Source organism: Oryctolagus cuniculus, chromosome 8, assembly GCF_964237555.1.
Source record: "Oryctolagus cuniculus chromosome 8, mOryCun1.1, whole genome shotgun sequence".
In the NCBI taxonomy this organism is placed as follows: Eukaryota; Metazoa; Chordata; class Mammalia; order Lagomorpha; family Leporidae; genus Oryctolagus; species Oryctolagus cuniculus.
The window spans coordinates 60,287,211-60,310,741 of NC_091439.1; the positions used below are offsets into that span (position 1 = coordinate 60,287,211).

General features: G+C 40.4%; 1 long non-coding RNA gene across 1 annotated transcript in view; it reads left to right on the forward strand.

Moving 5' to 3' along the window:
* The window catches only part of LOC103350738 (uncharacterized), a 411,608-nt gene that overhangs the window by 96,005 nt on the left and 292,072 nt on the right, over window positions 1-23,531 (forward strand). The gene's annotated exons all lie outside the window — the stretch shown is intronic.

Here is a 23,531-nt window from a genome sequence, read left to right on the forward strand (position 1 = left end):
AGATGCAGTGTGCTTTGCTTGTTCATTACTAAACTCAGCACAATAAAGCAGACACTAAACCATCAAATGCATAAACGTCCCTGCCATGTCCCTGAGTGTGTAATATGCAAGTGTAATAAATATTTTTAATTATAGTTTTGTTATAAATATAACTTATGAGAAATGACAATTTGATAGGAATGATACTGTATATTGCTGATTTTTAACAACCCTCCTGACATACCTTAGGATCCCTGCAGCTTCCTTACACACAGCAGGAGTGGTTCCCATCCAGTGAGTTCAGTGATTTCCTAGGCAAAGCTCTCGGGTCTGAGTTGGCATGCATAGCATTCCCTCTGGCTTTGTATTCCTAGCACAAGGGCTGCTCCTGCCCTTCTATTGTCCCATCTCTGGGAGAAAGGGATGAAGTACATGAGGATAGAATGAAGCAGTGAAAGGTTTTACTTCCAGTGATTTCATAGGTGCTAATACTGGATCTAACCATTCAAATTTAGTTACTTTTCTGGGTCTATCAGTTATTCAGTAAATCCTGTAAGTCTGAAATATTTTCACCATACAAAACTCCTTTGTTACTTTATAGCCTGTAATAGTATGTCTGCCTTTTCAACCTGTTACAATAGCTTTGCTAAAATATTAACATGTTAGTAAAACTTTTCTTACACACACACACACACACAGGAAAGAAATTCTGGGGACAAGGTGAAACCTCATTGTAGTTTTGATTTGTAATTCCCTGACAGCTAGAAATCCTGTGCATTTTTTCGTGTGTCTATTGGGCATTTGAATTTCTGCTTTCGAAAAATGCCTCTTTAAATCCTTTGCCTATTTCTTAACTGTGTTGTTTGTTTCGTTGTTGTTGAGTTTCTTGGTCTCTTTATATATTCTGGCTATTAATCTTTTATCAGTTGCATAGTTCACAGATAATTTCTCCCATTCTGTCAGTTGCCTTTTCACTTTGCTGAGTGTTTCTTTTACAGTGCAGAAGCTTCTCAATATGACATAATCCCATTTGTCAATTTTGGCTTTGATTGCCTGTGCTTCTGGGGTCTATTTCAGGAGATCTTTGCCTATACTAATGTCTTGTAGTGTTTCCTCAATGTCCTCTAATAATTTGATGGTATTGAATCATAGATTTATGTCTTTAATCCATTTTGAATGGATTTTTGTGTAAGGCGTAAGGTATTAATGGGATCTTGCTTCATCCTTCTGCATGTGGAAATCCAATTTTTCCAGCACCATTTGTTGAAGAGAGTGTCCTTGCTCCAGGAGTTGATTTTAGATGCTTTGTCAAAGATAAGTTTGTTGTAGATGCATGAGTAGTCCATTTCTTAACTGGATTGTTTATTTTGTTGTAGTTGAGTTTCTTGAGCTCCTTATATATCCTGGATATTAATCCTTTCTCGTTGCATAGTTGGCAAATATATTCTCCCATTCTGTTGGTTTCTTTTTCACTTTGTTGAGTGTTTCCTTTGCTGTGCAGAAACTTCTTTGCTTGCTTGCTTGAAGTAATTGCATTTGTCTATTTTTGCTTTTATTGCCTGTGCATATTGGGTCTTATTCAAGAAATCTTTGCCTGGGCCATTGTTGTACAGTGTTTCCCCTTATTTTTTTCTAGTTATGTGATGATTTCAGATCTTATATTAGATTCCTGATCCACTGTGAGCTAGTTTTTGTGCAGGGTGTAAAGTAGGGTTTTGTTTCATACTTTTGTGTGTGTAGATCCATTTTTCCCAATAACGTTTGTTGAAGGCACTGTCCTTTCTCCAGGGGTTGACTTTAGCTTTTTTGTCAAAGATTATTTGTAGATTTGTGGATTAATTTCTGGATTAATTTCCATTGGTCCACATGTCTATTCTTTTGCCAGCACCAGGCTGTTTCGATTATAACTGGCTTGTAATATGTATTGATATCTGGTATTGTGATGCCTCCAGCTTTATTTAGGATAAATTTTTCCCCCCATTTATTTTATTTTATTTTTCCCAAAGAAACCTTTTATTTAAGGAATATAAACTTCATGCATTTCATGAGTACAACTTTAGGAATATAGTGATTCTTTCCACCATATCCTCCCTCCCACCCACACTCCCACCCCTCTTCCTCCTCGTGCTCCCATTCCTAGTCTCATTCTTCACTAAGATTCATTTTGTTTTAAAGATTTATTTATTTACTTGGAAGTCAGAGTTACACACAGAGAGAAGGAGAGGCAGAAAGAGAGAGAGAGAGAAGGAGGGAGGGAGGGAGGGAGGAAGGTCATCCATCCACTGGATCACTCCCCAATTGGCTGCAACTGCCGGAGCTGTGCTGAGCCAAAGCCAGGAGCCAGGAGCTTCCTCTGGGTCTCCCACATGAGTGCAGGGGCCCAAGGACTTGGGCCATCCTCTACTGCTTTCCCAGGCCACAGCAGAGGGCTGGATTGGAAGTGGAGCAGCCAGAACTCGAACCGGCACCCAAATGGGATGTTGGAACTGCAGGCAGTGGCTTTACCAGCTATGCCACAGAATTGGCCCTTCACTAAGATCCATTTTCAATTAATTTTATATTTAGAAGTCCAACTCTATACTAAATAAGGAGTTCAACAATTTAGTACAGTTTTTAAATGTTTTTAGAAGTATTCATAATCATAATACATTATTTAACTTTTCTTGACATTTGTAAAAACTTGTTTTCTCCAACATTTTCCTTATTAGATGTCTGTGTCATGGTTAATAAAGATGATAATGTTTTTGTGGGGAAGAAATTGAAGCACAGACTTTAAGACATTTTTGTAGACTTATTAAAGGCAAATGCAGAAACATTAAAAACTAGATCTCCCAAGGCTCTTTCTACTCAACTTACTCAACTGCACTGTTCCTCTATTTATCTTCATTCTTGATTCACCTTTTTTTTTAAAAAAAGAGATTTATTTATTTGAGAGGCAGAGTCACGGGGGGGGGGGGGAGAGAAGTCTTCCATCCACTGTTTGACTCGCCAAATGGCTGCAACAGTCAGAGCTGGACCTAATCTGAAGCCAGGAGCCAGAAGTCAGGAGCTTCTTATGGGTCTCTCTCATGGGTGCAGGGGCTCTAGCACTTGGGGCATCTTCCACTGCTTTCCCAGGCACATTATAAGGGAGCTGGATCAGAAGTGGAACAGCAGGACTCAAATGGGATGAGTTTGAGTGCTCATATGGGATATCAGTGCTGTAGGTGGAAGCTTATCCTACTGTGCCACAGTACTGGCCCCCTTGATTCACCTTTAAAACATACATTTAGAAGGTGATATTTACCAGACATGAAACCCTAAATCAATTTAATTTCAGTGTTGAGAACCTTGAAAAGATTTCATCATGCCACTATTTAAACTCCACAATTACCAGGAACCAAACTTGTGCTTTGTTCATCTTTTACCAGAGGGAAACATTCTTTTAAGTAGGTTTAAATAAAAATAAACAAATCACTTCAATTTGAACTTGTCGTACTAATGATTGAATTTCAACTATGTGGTACAATGGACTATATGTTGATCACATATTACAACTAATTCTAGATTGATTCTCCCATTATCTGGTTAAGTGTTCTAAGAAATTTAAAAAAATTGTTTCGTTTATTTTATTTGAAAGACAGAGACAGATGAGAGTTCTTCCATCTGTTACTCCCCAAATTCCTACAATAGCCAGGGCCAGGCCCTGTGGCCAGGAACCTGGAATTCCGTCCAGGTCTCCCATATGGGTGGCAGCAACCTAAGTACCTGAGTCATCATCTGCTGCTTCCTGGGATGTACAATAGCAGGAAGCTGGACTGGAAGCAAAGTAGTTGCACTGCTGCCATTTCATGGTCACTCAGTTCCTTTCCTACCTTCCTTCCTTCCATTAAAGACTTATTTATTTGAAAGAGTTACAGAGAGTGAGAGAGAGAGCGAGAGCAAGAGCGAGAGAGAGAGAGAAAATTTTCCATCTGCGGGCTTTCATTCCCCAAAGGGCTGAGCCAGGGTGGTGTCAGGAGAGTCTTCAGATCTCCTAGGTGGGTAGCAAGGTCCCAAGCACTTGAGCCACCTTCCACCACTTTTCTAGGCCATTAGCAGGGAAGTAGATTAGAAGTGGAGCAGCTGGGATTCTGACTGGTGCCCATATGGGATGTTGGCATTGTAGGTACTAGCTTTACCTGCTATGCTACAATGCCAGCTGAAGTCATCCAGCTTTTTCTCTTGTCCTAATTCAATTTATTCTCCAGAATACAAAATAATATTTTAAAAACAATAAAATCCTATAATTTCCATGTTTGAAATATTATAGTGACTTCTCATAATATTCAGAATGACACAAAATACCTACCATCATGTCAGTGGAAGTTCGTGATGTCCTCAAGTTCTTTGACACTCTTCCTAAACAAAGAATATGTCTGCTTTTCTTGCCTTTGAATCTGAGCTGCTCCAGTGCGTTGATTGGCAAAAAAAAAAAAAAAAAAAAAAAAAAAAAAAAAAAAAAAAAAAAAAGGAAAGGCACAATGCAGAGATGAGCGCTGAGATTCCTGAGAGGTCATAAGAAAGTTTGGAGCTTGGCCAAAAATTCTGTGGTGGAAGCCCATCTTCATGTAAGAAGTCTAACTGGGTTGGGTGTTGGGTGAGCGTTGTGGCTTAGCCAGTTAAGCCACTACTTGCAAAAGCTACATCCCATGTTGGAGTACCAGAACATGTCCTGGCTATTCTGTTTCTGATCCAGCCTCCTGCTAATGCACCTGGGAAGTAGTGAATGATGGCTGGAATACTTGGGCTTATGCCACCCATGTGGGAGAGCCAGATTGAGTTTCTGGCTCCTAGCTTCAGCCTGGCTGTTGAAGATATCTGGGGGATGAACCAAGGGATAGAAGATTTGTCTGTCTGTCCCTTGCTCTGCCTTTCAAATCAGTCTGTATCTTAAAAAAAAAATTACCACATTGGCCGGCGCTGCGGCTCAATAGGCTAATCCTCCGCCTGTGGTGCCGGCACTCGGGGTTCTAGTACCGGTGGGGCTACCAGATTGTGTCCCGGTTGCTCCTCTTCCAGTCCAGCTCTCTGCTGTGGCCCGGGAGTGCAGTGGAGGATGGCCCAAGTGCTTGGGCCCTGCACCCGCATGGGAGACCAGGAGGAAGCACCTGGCTCCTGGCTTCGGATCAGCACAGTGCACCAGCCTCAGCGGCCATTGGGGGTGAACCAACGGCAAAGGAAGACCTTTCTCTCTGCCTCCCTCTAAATAAAGAAAAAAATTTACCATAAATCAGCAGTGATGCCTACTTGTGAGGACACACCCTGTGGAGAGGCCCTACAGTGGGCAATGTGTGCATGAGAGAAGCAGCAGGCATGGAATGAAGCACTCAGCTGAGCAGTGTGTTTTACTGCTCCAGCTGCCCTAGCTAACACCACATGGCTCAGGGATAAATGGCCCAGAAGTGCTTACTCATATTCCCATATTCCTGAACTCCCAAATTGTGAGCCAAAGAAATGGTTACATTCTCTGCTCAGACTCTGACTCCCATTCTTTTCCTAGTTGTCTCCTTGTCCTGGTGTACAGGTGTCACAATTTTGCATGATTTCTAGATCACTCCATCTGAATTTCCTCCACCTCTCCCACATCATTAAAGTTCACCATTGTGATTTGTTTATTTTTCATAGCACTTAAACTTTCAAATTCGTAGCATTTAAACCACCTGAAATGGTTTTACTGATTTATTCTCTACCTACCCTTTCACTAATTTGAATGTATGCTTTTTGAAAAAGACTTGTGTATGTTGCAAATGTATCCCTAATGTCTTTTTTTTTAAAGATTTATTTATTTATGAAAGGCAGAGTTACAGAGAGGGAGACGGAGAGAGAGAGAGAGAGAGAGGTCTTCAATCCTCTGGTTCACTCCCCATATAGCTGCAACAATGGCCAGAGCTGTGCCAATCTGAAGCAAGGAGCCAGGAGCTTCTTCCTGATCTCTCATGTAAGTGTGCAGGGGCCCAAGGACTTGGAGCATCTTCCACCGCTTTCCCAGGCCATAGCAGAAAGCTGGATCAGAAGTGGAACAGCTGGGACTTGAACCGGTGTCCATATGGTATGCCAGCACTGTAGGCAGTGGCTTTACCTGCTATGCCACAGTGCCAGCCCCCCAGTGCCTTTTAATATATTTTTTAATGAATGCAAGTAAAAGTACTTCATACCTAAAATATTTCCTTTTCATTGCATAAGAAACTGTTGCTGAAAACCATTGATCTCTGGAGATATAGTACATTAGAAATAACCAGCACTTCACCTAATCAAGAAAACACATTTCTACATTAATATCTGCTCTTGAAAATTGACCATTCACTTGCACTTTTTTTCTATTCTCCTTTGGCATATGGCTCAATATTCAGTTTTTTTTAATGCTTATTTATTATTTTGGTTTGCCCATCCATAGCATCCTTGAAATTGGACAAAGAGTTCTTAAGAATGTCCAGTGTGTTAACAGTGCTTTGTATCAGATCTGCCAAAGCATCTGTCCAGCTTGGTATCCTGTGAAAGTTTGTTATTTTCTTGGTAGACATTCTTATAGAGTATTGTCTTTAAAATGAGATCGTCTCTTCTATATTGAAAGCATTTTTATGTTTTCTAATTTAAAAATTAATATTTTCTTATAGATATTGTGCAATAAAGCTGAAATAGAATGTGTGGTTTTGCAAATGCTTTAACAGCTAATAAAATTTTACATTTGTAAAATTAATATATTGTACTGGTACAAAATAGTTTTAAATTATATTTTATTTTTTTATTTTTATTTATTTATTTTTTATTTTTTTGACAGGCAGAGTGGACAGTGAGAGAGAGAGACAGAGAGGAAGGTCTTCCTTTGCCGTTGGTTCACCCTCCAATGGCCGCCGCGGCCGGCACGCTGCGGCCGGCGCACCGCGCTGATCCGATGGCAGGAGCCAGGAGCCAGGTGCTTTTCCTGGTCTCCCATGGGGTGCAGGGCCCAAGCACCTGGGCCATCCTCCACTGCACTCCCGGGCCACAGCAGAGAGCTGGCCTGGAAGAGGGGCAACCGGGACAGAATCCGGCGCCCCGACCGGGACTAGAACCTGGTGTGCCGGCGCCGCTAGGCGGAGGATTAGCCTAGTGAGCCACGGCGCCAGCTAAATTATATTTTAAAAAGCTAAAAAAAAAAAAAAAAAGAATGTCCAGTGTGTTAATCGTTTAGTTAGGAGTCCCTGGCCCCTTCCTAGGAAGGAAGAATGAGATCACAAACCAACTCATGTGAATTTTTGCTCTGCCTTGCATTTTAACACCTAGTGACCAGTTAGGGAGAAGACCATTGCAAATCAATGGTATTTAGCCTTCCCAAAAGAAGAGAGAGCAGAGAGAGCTTACCATATTTGAAGAAAGAGCATCTCTACAGAGATTTAGAGAGAAGAAATTTGGTTTGATTCTATTCCAATAAACCTATTGGTGTGAAAAACTATGTAATTGTCAGCATGTATCAGGAGAGAGAGTTTAATATATGTTACAGTCACACACATTTTAATATAGTGAGCTAGAGAGTCTCACTGACTAGCAAGGAGTTGAAATGTTAAAATGGAAATCCAGGCTTTGAGATTCCTAGAATCTCTGAAACCATCTTGCAGCTTTTTCTCCATCTGCCAGTCAACATGACTTTCTGAAATAAGTAATCTCAAAAGAATATTTTAGAAAAAAATATCATGAGAATGTGTTTTTCCCCCCTAATAAATGCCAGTCTTAGGCAATGTTTTTGTCAGGAGTCTCTGTTCCAGTTTTAAAAGCCAAAAGGAGGATGAAAATGAATACACCAAAATGTAATTTAAAATGCAAATGCAGATTCTGCCGAAAAGCAGCAAAAGCTAATTGTAGTTTTTCTTCACGCTCGGCTCCATAGACAAAGTGTGTTGATGTTACCGTCCTCCTACTGGCAGTGCCCAGACCGCAGCTGCATCAGCACACTCTGACCTCTCAGATATTATACGTTTGACCTAAAAAAAAAACAAACAAACAAACAAAAAAAAAAAAACAAAAAAAAAAAACCCAAACCCCAGTCACAGAAATCAATAGGTACTTAACCTTATGCAGTAGTAGGTGGTAAGGCAACCATATGTGACAGCGTGGTTGTTAACTCATGAGAATTCCCCAGAATAGAAACAGTAGTCGCATAGTATAAAGAAAGGGCAGCTAATCTATATTCTCAAGAGCTCACATAGTGTGGATGGAGAAAAAAATTCGAGGCCAGAATTAAGGACACCATTTGTTTTTATATTGCCAAGACTGCACAAATTCTTTTTATAAACTTAGAGTCAATTCTAAAATATGCAATAGTAGCTTCCTTTTATTTTTATTCCTTTCATACCTGGATATTATGTGACTATATTTTTTGATGAGCTCTGATAGATGTTACTTGCAGCAAAACCTTATTTATTCTTTTATTATCTTGGGACTTGTTTATACAAATGAACAAAATAATGGTGTGTCTCAATTTTTAATCCCCTCTCCTTGAGTGAATAGATGTTATAGCCAATTCAATCAACATTTTATCCCAAAATGTGAGTGGTGTTGCCCATGTGTGTGGGAGAGTCTGCTCAAAGGTGTTATTTACAGTTCAGGAGACAGAGTAACTTTACCAAATAACACATTTACTGGGAAAAGCTTGGGTCGAAAATTTAGAATTTTGGATTTTTAGAAATGACCTTGGAACTCAAATGGAATCCATTCTCCATTATGTGTCTTAACTGGGAATACAAACCCTGTTGCAAAAAGAGACTCTTCCTTCATTCTTATCTTTTACTATCTGATCTTTGTGAACTTTGTTAATAGAGCCCTACAGGTTCTTCATGCATTTTCCTTCCCTCTAGTGGGGGTGCTACTGTGTCAGACAGAAACAGAGTGGCCTAAAGGCTGTTTCCATGCCTGATTATGAACGTTTGAGAGAAGCACACCAAAAGGAGGTACAGGACTTGAAGCTTGTTCTGTACTTCATGAGAAATACCAGCTTAACTATGTGAAGGTCAAGTTTTAAAGTAGGTTTCACAGGTATCAGTCACACATTACCAATCTTTATGATTCTCCTGTGCTATTGTTCCTCGTGAGTCACTGCTTTATTTTCTCAAAAGTTTTTTTAGTTCCAAAGATTTTTTTTTAATTTTCAATTTTTTACTTTTGGTGGTGGTGGTGGGGTGGTAGTGGAAGTGAATTCCTAGCCCTCCTCCCTAGAAATCTCATGCCAGGCTTTACCTTTTATTTTATTTTTTTTAAGATTTATTTATTTGAAAGGCAGAGTTCCACAGAGGCAGAGGCAGAGGCAGAGGCAGAGGCAGAGGCAGAGAAAGAGAGAAAGAGAGGAAGAGAGAAAGAGAGAGAGAGAGAGAGAGAGAGGTCTTCGGTCTGTTGGTTTACTCCCCAGATAACCATATTGGTTGGAGCTATGCTGATCTGAAGCCAGGAGCCAGGAGCTTCTTCTGGGTCTCCCATGTGGGCACAGGGGCCAAAACTTGGTCCATTTTCTACTGTTTCCCTAGGCCATAGCAGAGAGCTGGATTGAAATTGGAACAGCCGGGAGCAGCCATAGGGGATGCCGGCCCTGCAGGCAGCGGCTTTACCTGCTATAACACAGCACCAGCCCTTTTTTTCATATATTTGTTGAACACTTTTACTTAGTGTAGGGTTAACTTTACGATCATTAAGTAAATTGAAAGTAGATCTTTGTAAAAATTAAGAGTGGGAATGGGTGAGGGATGAGGAAGAGGGGTTTGTTGGAGTGTGTGCAGGAGGGAGGGTAGTGTGGGAAGTATCACTATGTTCCTAAATTGGTATATATGAAATATATGAATATATGAAATATGTGAAACTTGTATAACTTAAATAAAATTAAAAATAAATAAATAAATATAAAAAGAAAACCTTGTAATACTACTCAGAAAGCCACTGTTTTAGCAGTTATTTTTATGTTAATGTCCTTTGGTCTAGAAGATTAAGATCAAAGCTGTCCTTTACCTCTCATGCAGAGAAAGGGGATAGACTACAAAAGTATTCAATCTCAGTCCCTTTGGTTTAACCTTTCATCGTCAGTGCTGTTGTGCATCAGCAGCTCCTACCTTTCCCAAATGAATGATTGTCCCTCGTGCAAAATGAAGGTGGTTCTTCTACACTTCCTCTTTTTATTTATTTATTTATTTTTGACAGGCAGAGTGGACAGTGTGAGAGAGAGACAGAGAGAAAGGTCTTCCTTTTTCATTGGTTCACCCCCAATGGCCGCTGTGGCCAGTGCACTGAAACCAGGAGCTAGGTGCTTCTCCTGGTCTCCCATGGGGTGCAGGGCCCAAGCACTTGGGCCATCCTCCACTGTACTCCCGGGCCACAGCAGAGAGCTGGACTGGAAGAGGGGCAACCGGGACAGAATCCGGCACCCCAACCGGGACTAGAACCCGGGGTGCCGGTGCCGCAGGCAGAGGATTAACCTATTGAGCCGTGGTGCTGGCCTTCCACTTCCTCTTTGTAGCATGTTGTCAACTCCAGTGTGAGCCTGGCAGTCTTAGTCAAGAAACACGCCTGCTATTTTGATAACCTTTATAATGGTTGAACAGGAAAGGATGAAATAGTCTCTTTGTCTGTTATCAGCTAAGGACAAATCTCTGTCCAGATCTGATTTGATTTAGCTTCCTCATGATTGTCTAGTGTGTTTCATTTTTTATGTTTTTCTCTAGTTTGCTTGAGAAAGAAATGGAACACATGACAGTAATTTATAGTTGCCTACTCTGGTTTCCATTTTCCTTTCTCATCTTAGTAAAAGCCTGAGTGCATTGTTGTCTGTAAACTAACCAGCAAACCTTAATTCTCTTCTTTCTTTGTAACTGGAGGTGGCCATGTGACTGTTTTGGCAAATGAAATGTAAGTAGAAATACTTAGATAGTACTGAAAGTATGAGGAGACTGTTTAAAGGAAACCAGATCAATAGAGAGGAATCCCTTTTGTCCCTTGACATTCGTTCTGTCTTTGCCATTGGTGCAGAAATGGTGATTGGAATTCCTGCATGGGCCGCATGCACTGTGAAGTGACCTTCAAAGTGGAATACATGATTTAGGACAATGGAGCAGAAATAGATCCGCAACCTGGATTCTTTTCTTTTTTTAAGATTTATTTTATTTATTTGACAGGCAGATAGAGAAAGAGATCTTCCATCTGCTGGTTCACTCCCCAAATGGCCACAATGGTCAGAGCTGGGCCAGTTGAAGCCAGGAGTCATTAACTTTACTTTGGCTTTCCACATGGATGGTGGGGTTCATGTACCTTGGTTTATCATTCTCTGCTTTCCCAGGCACATTATCAGGGAGCTGGATTGGAAGTGGAGCAGCCAGGACTGGAAATGGAACTCTGATATAGGATGCCAGTATCACAGCAGGTGGTTTAACCCACTGTGACACAATGCAGGCCCCAGCCTGGTTTCTTGATGGCATCCTGGCTTCCTAGTATGTGTCATGGACTGCCTTTTTCTTGTTTTATTTTATGCTAAGAATATTAAAATTAGAAAACTAAATTTAAATCACTCTTTTTATCTCTATTATCAAATCAATACTAACCTTTATAACATACTACTAATATTACCTTCAACTAAACTAAATAGGCATTTTTATATAGTTATTGAACACACTTTACTTACATTGGCATGTGAAGGCAGATTATTGTTGACTTTTGATTAAAAGTAAAGTCCAATTATCTTGTCAGCAAACAATGTTTTATTCTATTATGTACTGTTCTTTAAATTTAAAAGACATTTGATGCATTATATTACTGGATTCAGCATGTAGAAAGCTTAAATATAGAACCATGTTTTAGGCTATATTATTTGTTATTTACGAATACTTTAGTTTCAGTGAAAAACATTATCATATTTATTGATTTGATATTATCTTGATTTGATAATTTTGTTATATTTATATTTGTGGTATTTAATATAGAGATTCATTTTGTTATTAATGTTATTTTTCTCTAAGCCTAGATTTATATTTAATAATATAAAAAGATTTTCTGCTGATTGTTTTCCTTTAAAAGGGAAGAATGAATTATGCAAGTTTAGAAAATAATTTTGAGTACAGTAGTTCCTTTAGCTAAAAATGTACTTTCTGCAATTTCAGTTATCCAAGGCCAACCATAGTCTAAATATATTAAATAGAAAACTCCCAAAATAAACAATTCATAGATTTTAAATTACATGCTATTTTGAGTAGTATGATGAAATCCTACTCTATGCCACCTGGCACATTAATCATTTCTTTGTCCAGTGTATTTATGTTATATATGCTACCTTTACTATACCAGCATGGCTCAGTGATCCAGGGTCAATTGAAACAGATGATATTCTTTCCCTTTCTCTTTTTTTAAAAAATATTTATTTATTTATTTGAAAGGCAAATAATAGGAGGGGAGAGGGAGAGAAATCTTTTATTCACTGGTTCACTCCCAAAATTGCCACAACAGCCAGGACTGGGCCAGGCCAAAGCCAGGAGCCCGAAACTCCACCTGGGTCTCCCAACTGGGTGCAGGGGCCATCCTCCCCTGATCTCCTAGGCACATTAGCAGGGGGCTAAATCATAAGTGGAATAATGGGGAATTGGGCCAGCATTCCAACATGGAATGCTTTTGTAACAGGCAACAACTTAGTCCACTGCACTACAATCCTGGCCCCAGATCATCCTATCTCTGATGTATTATCAAAAGGTCAGTGGTAGTCTAATGCTGTGTCATATGCTTATGTCATTCAGCTCACTTCATCTCACCATGTAGGCTTTGTATTGTCTCACATCATCCCAAGAAGGGATCCCAGTACAGGGCATACGTTAGGAGGGAGAGTAAGAGAGAGGGTGAGTCTACATTCATTCAGCTCTTAGTATGCTGTTATAATTGCTGTATTTTATATATTAAGTACTGTTGTTAATGTCTCATCGTGCCTAATTTTTAAATTAAACTTTGTGATAGGTATGTTTGTGTAGGAAAAATACATTTGTGAAAATGATCTGTGATTTCAGGCTTCCACTAAGAGTCTTGAATAGTATCCTCCCTGGGTGAGGGGAAACTACTATATAACAAAAACTGTATTATTTTATTAGCTATAAATTAATCTGAAAATAGTAGGTAGAAGAGATAGAGAATCTGTCTTCAAGGGTCTTTATTGAGGTGTCCTACCTCTGAATATTCCTGCCGCCAATCTAGAATTTTTGACTTACTAAGAAATCTGTGTTATCACCTTAGTTAGGCAAAACTAAGTTTTGGATTACCTGATGAATTTTTCCCTCATAATAAAAATAACTTGTGAAGTTAGTCCTTTTATATAACTGTCCTCTTTCAACTGTGTGTGACCTATTCCAGGTTATATTGTCTTCTGTAATATCTTTCTCTAACTTTGTCTTGATATCTCTCTCTGGAGAGTGGTTATAAATCTGAACCCTAGTCTGATGGGGCTGCATGGTACAAGGTCACAGATGTGCACAGCATGCCTTTCACAGACAACCCAAGACCCATGTGTCTGACCCATGGCCATGTGTCCCTCTCTCAGGAAATGCGCTTATACTGGCAAACGCCCTTGTGGCTTGTGTTTGATTTGTGTTTAGCTTATTCCTACCAGTATAGACTTTCTAGGAAAGCTGTGACGAGGATGATAGCTAGGTTGGGGTGTGTTTGCCAGGAGAGACACAGAAGAGACATCACAACAAACCACATGAAATAATGGAAGCAGTTTGTAATACTTACAGATCTCAGAGAACAGAGAAGAATGACTTGCAGGGCTAATGGAAGGAGGAGCCATCTGTGACATTGATTCTCAACCAGCAGATGGGGAGTGGGAGGGGGCAAGGAGGATCTAAGGGCCAAAGCCTTTATTGGTGTTCAGGGTGTGTTCTCAAGGAGATTTTCCATAGTGGTCTTTTTTTTTTTTTAAAGATTTTTATTTAATTACTTGAGAGGTAGAGTTACAGACAGAGAGAGCGAGAGACAGAGATAAAGGTCTTCCATCCACTGGTTCACTCCCCAAATGGCCGCAAGGGCCAGAGCTGCGCCCATCCGAAGCCAGGAGCCAGAAGCTTCTTCCAGGTCTCCCATGAAGGTACAGGAGCTCAAGCATTTGGGTCATTTTCCACTGCTTTCCCAGGCCATTAGCAGAGTGCTGGATCAAAAGAAGAAGAGCTGGAACACAAACCGGTTCCCATATGGGATTCCAGCACCACAGGTGGAGGCTTAGCCTACTATACCGCAACACCGGCCCCCATAGTGACTTTTATCTATCTGTTTGTCTGTCTGTCTATCTATCCATCTATTTATTTTTTATTTCACAGATAGAGTTAGACAGTGAGAGAGAGAGAAAGATCTTTCCGTTGGCTCACCCCCGAAATGGCCCTTATGGCCGGCGCTGCACCGATGTGGAGCCAGGAGCCAGGTGCTTCCTCCTGGTCTCCCATGCGGGTACAGGGGCCCAAGCACTTGCGCCATTCTCCACTGCCCTCCTGGGCCACAGCAAAGAGCTGGACTGGAAGAGGAGCAGCCGGGACTAGAACCTGGCGCCCATATGGGATGCCAGCGCTGCAGGTGGAGGATTAACCAAGTGAGCCATGGTGCTGGCCCCCCATAGTGACTTTTAGTTGGTGGGGTTAATGTTAGCAGCCATGAGTTCTAGGAGTTCACCTTGTAACTGAGAACTGGTCAGTGTGTCCTGTCTGTGAAATTTCTACAGTGTGTGTATGGGGATCTGTGAGGAGTGTCAAGTGAGTTGTGTCTGGCTGTCTCATAGGGAGGCGGTTGCCTAAGGAAGATACCTGAACCCGTCACATTGGAACTGAGAGAAGAGAACAGGAAATTATGTGAAGGGTGACTAAGCCTTGGTTCTAATATGAGAAAGTCTAACATATTTAAAATGGATGCCAACACATCATAAAATTCACTGCATCCTTAATTGTAGAGCCATTTCTGTGTTAAGAAACAAAAGCGCTTCTTCATGGTTGCTTCATAAAGTAGGAGGTGGCAGGGATGGAGGAAATACGCTGCTCTTAGAGAAAGACTGACAGCCCTTACAACTTTTCTGGAAGTAACACATATGATGTAACAGCCTTGACAGCCTTTTAGTTTTTCTGGTAGGATACATAGTGGCTTTGGAAGCAGACAGTCTTATGTCGGAAGCTCTGCTCCGTCACTTAATATTGTATGTCTGTTGACAAATATTTTCCCCTCTCTGAACCTCAGATTCCTTATATATAAAATGAGATAATAATATTTATCTTAGAGAATTGCTATAATGATGATGGGTTGGATGACTTATGGGTAAAATATTAATATAGTATTTGACACATAGCCGATGTTCAAGTCATTGTAGATGATACTATTACCAGCCTATTTTGTGACTTTCTTATATTGTGATGAAGACATGCAATAAGGTCCTACAGGTCTCAAAAGCTGGCAGAAACAAAAAGTTAAGAATCAGGGCGAAGTGCTAGAGTCACAGGAAATCAACTTGCAACTCCTGTTCTCTGTTTTCATGGGAAGACTGCCTTTTTCTCCTCTCACAATTCAGGCCATGCCAATGTTTATGCTAAAGTGACTGGGGGCGGGCAGGCGTTTGGTACAGTTAAGATGACACTTGGGTTGCCCACATGCCATCTAAAAATGTCTGGGTTCAGGTCCTGGGTCTACTTCTAGTTCCAGTTTCCTGCTAAATACACCTTGGGAGGCATAAGGTGATCATTGAGTTCTCTACCCTGATTGGGTTATAGGATCTTTGCTTCAGCCTGGCCCAGCCCCAGCTTTTGTGAGCATTTGGGGATTGAACCAGTGGATTGGAAGCATTTTCTCATTCTCTCTCCTTCTCCCTCCCTCCCTCCCTCTCTCTCTTCCCCTCCCTCCCTCTCTCTCTTCCCCTCCCTCCCTCCCTCTCTCCCTCCCCCTCCCTCCCTCTCTCCCTCTCCCTCCCTCCATCCCTCCCTCTCTCCCTCCTCCCTCCTCCCTCCCTCCCTCCCTCCTGTTCAAATAAATAAAAATAAAGTGGATGTTTTTAACACAGTAATATGGTAGAAGAAAAAAATGCTACTAACTTAAAATTATAGCTTATAACCTGAGGTGGTGTTAAGAATATTTAAACCCAGTAGAAGAGGAACCCGTGTTGCATGCTCAGACCCTACAGCCCACATCATCTACTACATTCTCCTTGAGCAGTCACTACAGACTCCATTCTGTGGCAGTGAGGATTTTGTAGACTTTCTCATTAACTAAACAGAAGTTTTCACCTGTCCTAATAGGTTTCACTTTTTGATATGAGCTGCTTAGAGAAATGCACTCTGTGAAATTCATACCGTTTTGCTTGATTTTCACTTTCAAACATTGCTTTTACTTTCTCTGTCAAGGAGAATTCCCAGTTTTTCAACAAGTGGAATGAAAAGTGAAGTTTTAATCATGTACTTCAAAGAGTAAAAACATAGTAATTGGAGCTTTCTCAGCACATGCACCAAATATTTTTCAAAATTATTGCCAACTCTCATTTTGTCAGATAATTTAAAAAATCACAGGAGACAAAGAGTAACTGAATATTTAACATTTCAATTTCATTTCAAGATCAGCAGTAATTTAAGTAAATGTGAACTGAGCAGCTTTTTACAAATTTTGAAGTGTGGCCTTGTATGTAAAGTTTAGGTTGGAGTCGTGTTAAATTGGTCTGGGAGGTTTCTAAGAGTCCTTTCATCTTCAGGCTGAAGAGAGACTTCTACATGCTGTGAGCACTGGAAAGGGAAGTACAGGAAGCCAAAGCCCACTTACTGAGTAGCACTATACTAATGGTGTGATTGGAGACAAATCAGTTCTATCCAAATCCACTGGCTGGTAAGAATCCTAGGGAATTTGCCCAATGCTGGCACTGGGGTCCTTGGAGTACATTTCTACACTGAAAAACCTACAGGATGTTGGAAGCGTGAGTTGTTATGTATTTTAAACCTTTCAAGGACCATGAAAGAGCAACTCCAAACCCCAAAGGGGTTGGCACTTTAAGAAAAATCAGTGTTCATACTCACACTGTGTTCCTATTTCATGTAATATGGGAATGGTTTAGTAGTATTCAAGACCTCCGGGTTCACTTTCTATTGACTATACTGTAGGGGTTGGGCTTTTGATAGGCTGGTTCTCAACATAAAGCCAAGGATTCAGCCTTAGCAGTATTTTCTTTGCTAGTGCAGGGAGCTAATCATTGTATAAAAGACACAGTCCAGCTCTGGGGCAGTTGTCATTACAAACTCTTACCACATCTGTTAAGGTCATGCAAACAGCTTTTTGATATATGTGGGAAATATTCTACATGGACAACACTAACTGCTATTAACTGGACTGCATTCATGTCAAGAAAATAGCTCTACACATTGTAGACATCTTGGCTTTCTTTTGATGCTTCTCAGGTGGTGTGAATTCTGGCAGGAGCCAAACTCCAGCATGGATGCTGGGATCTTTGGTCCAGTAGCAATGTAGGGCAGCCTCACCAGGCATTTGTGGCAGCCAATTGGCAAACAGCCCATTCCTTTTCATTAAAGCCATTGGCACCCTTGATAGAGGAGGAATAGAAATGATAGCGATCTGGTCTTCACTGTGTCAAAAGTGATATCTTTATACAAATTTCTTAAGCTGAGACTATTTGAGAGTAGCAACAATTTATTGCAGGAAAAAAAAACCCAAAGTTTTATTGCCTTCATCACTATCATCATCATCATCATCATCATCATCATCATCCGGAAGGCACAGTGGCAGAATTAAATAGTATCATGAAGAGTACCAGGTTCCCAGCATGTAGCCATTATGCCTTGGCACCTATTTTACTAGAACATCTTGTAATAGCAGTTACAATGCCAAATGAACACAAGTGAACAAGAGTACTCAGCAAGGAGTAAATTTTGTTTTATCAGTGAGTATCAACTTTAAGTAGAAGTACTCAAGGACTGTTTCTTTTGCTCCATGGAGAGGGCCATCCAGGCTTCAAGACAATAGATAGTTTCTGGTACAGAGGTCAGGGACAGGAACAAAAAAGACAAATGCTTGTGAACCTACCCCTTTAGTGAACCTGGTAAATAAGCATTTTCCAATGTGTAAGCATGTTTTCCCAACCCACAATTTTAGAGGATAGAGGCGTTGTAAATCAAATTTATGTGTGTGGTACTCATCAGGCACTGTTACTGTGCTGGGCAAGTAGAAAAAGTGGCTAACTGGCTGCCTTTTGCATGTATATTGTCCATGAAGACTGCAGACTTTAATTGATGATTCATACATTTGCAGTTTTTGATGAAGTGGAAAAGGAAACTTAGTGTGTGCCAAGAGCAGACTACTTGGTTTATTGTATTATATTTGTCTTCTGTCTGATATCCTAGCACCGTCTCTGAGGTGTATTTTCCTTTTCCTATTTTTCCCTCTTTTTAAATACAACTCTATTGAAGTGTGAATGACACAAATTAAACTGCACATATATAAAGTGTACAGTTAGTAGGTTTATGCATGTACATATTCATGATCACTGCAATTACAATAATCAGCATACTTATCACCCCCAAGAGTTTTTTCTCCCTTTGTAATCCTTCCCTCCTCCCCTACTCCATCCTCTGCACCCTTTTCCTTTTCCAGTCAACATTGTTCTGTTTTTTTTTTTTTTGTTGCTATAGGCTATTTTACAATTTCAAGAATTTCATAGAATTGAAATCATAATACTCCCATGTATTCTTTTTAGTTTATTTTATTTTACTCATTATACTTATTTTGAGATTCATCTACATTGTCAGGTGCCAATAGTTCATTCTTTTGTGTTGAACAACATGATCTGTTAAATGGATAAAGGGCCATTTGTTTTTCTTTTCTTTTCTTTTTTTCTTTCTTTTTTTTTTTTTTTTTACAGGCAGAGTGGACAGTGAGAGAGAGAGAGACAGAGAGAAAGGTCTTCCTTTTGCCGTTGGTTCACCCTCCAACGGCCGCCATGACTGGCGCGCTGTGGCCCGCGCACCTCGCTCATCTGATGGCAGGAGCCAGGTACTTATCCTGGTCTCCCACGGGGTGCAGGGCCCAAGGACTTGGGCCATCCTCCACTGCACTTCCGGGCCACAGCAGAGAGCTGGCCTGGAAGAGGGGCAACCGGGACAGAATCCGGCGCCCCGACCGGGACTAGAACCCGGTGTGCCAGTGCCGCAAGGCGGAGGATTAGCCTAGTGAGCCGCGGTGCCGGCCCAAGGGCCATTTGTTTATCCAATGATGTGTTAATGGTATTTAGAATTTTTCTACTTTTTTTTTCTAGGTATTACAAAAAAAATGCTGTTTTAAACAAGTACAGGTCTTTACATTCTTTAATTTTTTTCTTGGGTAACTATCCAGGAGTTGAATGACTAGATTCTATCATAGATGTATATTTATTTAGGAAAATGCAGAATTGTTTTCCGAGTTGCTGCATCATTTTAGTTCATTTAGTGTTGTGTGAGGCTTCGATTTTTTATACTCTTACAGCTTTGATATGCCACATTTTATCGTTTTTTCCCATTGCAATAAGTGTACCATGGTATCACATTGTGGTTTTAATCTGCATTTCCTTAATGATTAATGATGTTAAAATCTTTTTTCCATTTATTTGCTATCAGTATGATTTCTTGGGGTTACATCTGTTCAGATATTTTGCCCATTAAAATATTATTTTGAGAGTTCTTTATATATTTTTAAATAATTTTTTAAATCAGAATTTGACTTGCAAATATTTTTCCAGCCTGTGGCTTGTCCTTTCACTCTTTTAGTAACATTTTTGAAAAGAGGTTTTAAATTTTGATGATGTGCAATTTATCAATTTGTGATTTTGTAGATCTTGATTTTGGTGGAATTTCTAATAAGTCTTTGCCTAAACCAAGGTCAAAAATTTTTTCCTGCATTCCTTTTTGTCTTTCTTTTTGTTCCATGGTGCCAGGAGTAGAAGTGGCAGAGCAGGGCTTTTAGATGTGAAGAAATTTCAGCTTCCTGCATTCAATAGCTCAGTGCTATCTGGCTACTTGCCATTTGGATTTGAAGCATTAGAAAGAAGACAGGAGTAGGAGACTTGAAAACTTTTTCTGAAACCTCACATTCTAACTAAGAAAAGGAAGCCACTAATTGCTTTTAGAGAACTTGTCAAGGTTTCAGATGTACTCACAGTTGGTTTTTCCAAGAAAAAGCAAAAGCAGTTTTATACAGTATTTTGAAATGTTAACCAGTGGCATTTAATATTTAACAAAACTGGGAAATGGGAAGGATTTTCATTACATTTTAGTCTTCAAGTGTAGTTACAGTAGCCTTTCCTTCACTTGGTGCTGTTCTCCCTAATTCAGATTGTGTAATCCTGGACTGTAACTCAGCTGTTGACCCAAAACATAAAACCCATGTTGATGCTGAATAAACGCTTCCACAGATTTAACATTTAAGGTATAACCATGCAGGATTCAATCATTTGGCCACAATTTTTGAAAATATTTGCCATGATTTGTAATTTTGGTATGACTTTATTTGTTGAAATTTCTTTAATTCAAGGCAGGTCTGTATGACATTTGCCTAAATGCTGTAGTGTTTTAAGTCACCAAATGTGAAAATGAAATGTCTTCCTGAAGCCACTCACTTTAAAGCAAAACTGTTAGACCAAAATTGTTTGAAAAGTTTCAATTTAACTTGGCTAATTTCTTATACAGCCAACAATTTTAAAGAGTGATTTAGTTAATGCTATGTGCTTCTTTTCCTAAATATCTATTCTGAGGTTATGACTGGTTTTGCGCATTGCTTTTGAGGCTTTTTAGATCATTAAGCTGAAGAATTTAGTGTTCTGTGTTCTGAGATTTAGGTTTAAAACCATGACAGTGCACAGAGAAGGGTGTCTATTGCTTGAGTAGGTTAAAATAGTTTAAAATGCAAAAATAAAAGTTGTTTTGCATTGATAATATAAAAACTAGCTGCAGGGTTTGGAAATGCTTATACAGGAGGGAGGGAAAGGGGACTGAATTTCCTGCCATGGGCCAGCACTGGAGCAATGGTTAACAATTTAAACAAGGATTATTTTTTAGCAAAACTGTGCCAACTAGGGTTTCTTTCCTTGAGGCAGGCAAAGGACATGTCTGGGCTCATACATTTTTAGCAGCTGGCATGTTAATGAGACCATTTCCATTGAAATGAGCTAAATACTATTACCATTTGTGGACTTCCAACTGATTTCTGAAGCATTTATTGAACTTCAAAAAGAGCTTCCAGAATCAATTAAAAATAAATTTTTAGATTCAACATGCACATATCCATGAAGAGTCAACATTTATATTTATTTGACCGCGCTCATATAGTATCCAATGTTTGTTAAAGTTTGTCATTTGATGACTAAAAAATAAGTAGAGATGAAATTGGTGAAAGGTGTTATCTCATTCAATGAGCTTTTAAGATTTTTAACCATCCTATTTTTGGAGAAAATAATAACCAAAAGTCCACTGACTGAGAAGCCATTCATTCATTAGTTGTTAGTAGGTAGCTTCCAAATGTAGGATAAAGACCATGTTTGGCACAACTGGAAGGTAACTGCATTGTGCAACAGTGGGAAGAAGCGGAGCCTGTCTCTAGTTTCTGAATCTGAATATAGCATTATTATCATGTGTTACTCACATTTTTTGCAGGTAAATAGTGAATTTGTGTCAAGTATTTTTCCATGCTGATTTTTGTTATAACAGCTTATTTTTTTAAGTTTACTTTACTTGAAAGAGTGATAGGGAGGGAGAGACAGAGGAAGGGAGGGAAGGAAAAAGAAAGGGAGAAAGGGAAGTATGAAGGAGGGAGGAGGGTAGAGAGAGAGAGAGAGAGAGAGAGAAGAAAGAAATCTTCTGTCTGCTGGTTCAGATAGTCAAGGCTAGGCCAGGCCAAATAGAGGAACCAGTAACTCCATATTGGTCTCCTACATGGGTGGCATTGGCTCAATTACTTTGGCCATCACCTGCTGCCTTCCCACCTGCGTTAGCAGGGAGCTGGATTGGAAGTGAGGAATGTGTTTCTCACTAAAGCTTCTTTCAGGTGATGTTTCCAAGATGTTCCAATGACAGGAGACTTACCTGTGGCTGCTCTACTGTAGAATAAGCACACCCCATAGCTTCATTCTGAGGGTTTGTCTTTGAGAGCTCTATTCCTTTTGCAAATGTAAAAATCATGCTCTGTTTTTTTTTTAAAGATTTTTAAAATTTATTTATTTGACAGGTAGAGTTACAGACAATGAGAGAGAGAGAGAGACAGAGAGAAAGGTCCTCCAGCCAATGGTTCATCCTCGAAATGGCTGCAATGGCCAGAGCTACGCCGATCTGAAGCCAGGAGCCAGGTGCCTCCTCCTGGTCTCCCATGCAGGTGCAGGGGCCCAAGTACTTTGGCCATACTTCACTGCTTTCCCGGGCCACAGCAGAGAGCTGGACTGGAAGAGGAGCAACCAGGACCAGAACCCGGTGCCCATATGGGATGCCGACACCTCAGGCAGAGGATTAACCTAGTGCGCCATGGCGCTGTCCCTCCTCATGCTCTGTTTTAAAAATAAATCCAAATGCCTCTGAAGGTGGAGGATGCTAGGGACAGGAGCTGGAATTGGGAGAAAATACTTAGGTGTGGATCGATATTGTTTGCTGAAATCAGGCACAACAAATTGGATGGTAATTATCCCAAAACAAATACCATGGAGCTTAAACAACACTTGCATATGTTTCTGGGCTTGGAAGTCCTAGGCCTATGTCCAGTTGCATCAATTTCTGGTGAGGGCTGTCTTCCTGGCTTGTGGATGGCCACCTTCTTGCAGATGCCTTCACATGGCCTTTCCTTGTTGAATGCATGCAGGCAGGGAACAGGGAGAGTTCACTCTGGTGTCTCTTTTTACAAGGGGATTATTTGCATTATGAGAACCCTACCCTCATTTATTCAGTTACTTGTCAATGGCCCACCTTTAAGTACCATCAGATCATGGGTTAAAATTTTTACTTATGAATTTTGGGAGTATTCAGATATTTAGTCCATAACAATGAGCTTATGTGACATCCAACTAGGGTGTTCCATATGCTCTTGTAAATGTGGATCTGAACTCAAAAGTGAGATCTGAGCTGGAGTCCGACCTGTCTTGACAGAGATAGAATCTCCCCTGAAGGCTACTGTGTCTCCCAGTTCTCTTTGAGTGAATGTTGTGAAGGTCTTTGCCCAGAAATTTCTGACTTTTCAAGATACTCCAAGGGGGCCTGAGCTCTGGCACTGCGGATTAAGCTGCTGCCTACAATGCTAGTGTTCCATAAGTGGACCAGTTCAGACTCACTTGCTACACTTCTGATCCAGCTCTCTGTTAATGAACCTGGGAAAGCAGTGAAGATTGTCCAAGTGCTTAGGTCTCTGCACTTTCAGGGAGAGCTTGATGATGCTTTTGGCTACAGCCTGGCCTAGTTCTGGCTGCTGAGGCCATTTGGGGAATGACCAGTGGGTGGACGATCTCTCCCTCTCTCCCTCTAACTCTGCATTTCTTGATGAAGCTCCTGGCTTTAGCCTGGCCCAGACCTGGA